Below are 1,862 nucleotides of genomic sequence, written 5' to 3' on the forward strand. Positions count from 1 at the left end.
GAATTCCCCAGTGGTTGTCCATGTGCAGGACCAGGTGTAGGCAGCAGAGCATGTCCATAGGGATGAGAGACTGCTGTGTCTCCCACACCATTTTTCCACAGCTGACATGGGCTCAAGATGTTTTCTATGGGAACAGAACTCATGTGTAGCACATCTGTGAGCCTCTGGGTACTCAGGTAGCTGCACTCCTTGAGGACACCACAGGCCAGAAGCCATGAGTGACTGCTGGCTGCCCACACCCTGCTTGGCAACCTCCTGGGAAGATCAGTGGCCCACCACTGAGGGCTCTTACAGGTGGGGTGTCTGCTATGACAGTCTCAAGGTGAGCTGACCCTAGGGGTGGGTTATATGGAGACTGAGGAATGAGACATTTGTGATCAGTTCAGATGTCTAATAGAACTAGGATTGAATTTCTCATTTCCAAGCCTTGCTTGCAGCTTAATATTGATGCATCTCTTCCTGCCCTAGCTTTTTAATCTGAAGGGTTTCTTTTCAACTTGTTTCATCCCTATTCACACCATATAGTTGTCAGTGGTGTACAAATCTGCTGGATATTTATTTTAATGTCAGTTCTGACCTGAGTGTGCATACCAGCTGTCTAATGATGTCATGAGCTCTGAGATCTGCCATCCCTAAACTCAGTCTGAATCCAGTACCTGTTCTAAACTGGAATATCTGTGTACTCACACACATAGGATGGGTTTCCTTATCCTCTCTTGCCAGCTAACACAGTGAATCCTGGCTGGACTGAGAACACAGAATCACGCTTTGTTCTGCTCATGGTTTGCATTTTGTTTCCAGGCTGTCATTCCAAGATAGATGATGAACTTGGCCTGTGATGAATTGCAGAGGCTTTGGATAAAGGGTGAAAATGTTGATCTTCATGGATAGGATTTCTTCGCTAAAGGAGAAGTGCAGATGTCCAAGGATATGTAGGATGCAGAGAATCCATCTTGTGACACTGATACTTTATAAGCACAAGTTCAGAGTACGTGTCCAGCTGTTACATCAGAACACAGCAATGATTAACAGCTTTCTGTTCGAGTGCAAGATGATCCTGTAGGATGTCATATAACATGGAGTGCTGATATGTGTCATGTCCCAGGACTGATTCTCAGTAATCCTTCTTGGCATAAGGAGAAAAGAGCAAACACAGCAGGTTCTAGCTGTATCAGTTACTGTACATCTGAAATGTGTCCTGATTCTAGAAGAATATCTGTTAGATAGCATAAAATACATGAAATGCAAGTCATTTGGCACACTTAGGGAGCTCTGTCCTCCTTTCCCCTTCTGCTTCTCTTGTTGCTAATGAAACAGCTGCTTTTTGCTTTCAGGCTTTAACCTATTTTTAGAATCCTTTTATGCTATTGGCCCTTTGAAATGCATGAATTGCTGTGAAAGAAAGCCAGTGTCATTTGCTGTGAGGCAGGAGGAAGGCCTATAGGTGAAGTCATGTCTGGTGATGAAAGACTGTCTCACCTATTCATCTCCTCCCTTCCTTTATTTCTCTAAAGCAACCCAGTTCCCCATGGCACATGGTTCCATACCTTTTATGCTTTTATTTAAGATTACAATTATATCAGCCACAGCCCTTCATTAGCACAGCACCAGCAGATAACTCCCCCCTTTGGGGGAAATATTTTTTTTCACATCTAGGCCCCTGTTCCCGCTGCAGGAATGTGCTGGTGCAAAGTAGAAGAGGAAGTGGAGGAGCTTGGTTTCCAAGGAGAGAAGCTGGAGAGCAGTGCAGAAAGAAGGAAGCTGTGAATGAAAGAGGGCAAGTGGAAGGTAGAATCTATTGATTGGATGAGAAACCTTGTTTCTGTGAGCAGCTGTGTTCTCAGTGGGATGTCAGATTTTGA

At 44.5% G+C, this 1,862-nt stretch overlaps 1 long non-coding RNA gene across 1 annotated transcript in view; it reads right to left on the bottom strand.

Annotated features, from left to right (window-relative positions):
- LOC108449004 overlaps positions 1 to 1,862 on the bottom strand; it is a 42,609-nt gene that overhangs the window by 9,901 nt on the left and 30,846 nt on the right. The gene's annotated exons all lie outside the window — the stretch shown is intronic.

The sequence above is a fragment of the Corvus brachyrhynchos genome, unplaced genomic scaffold (assembly GCF_000691975.1).
Source record: "Corvus brachyrhynchos isolate BGI_N302 unplaced genomic scaffold, ASM69197v1 scaffold169, whole genome shotgun sequence".
Classification (NCBI taxonomy): Eukaryota; Metazoa; Chordata; class Aves; order Passeriformes; family Corvidae; genus Corvus; species Corvus brachyrhynchos.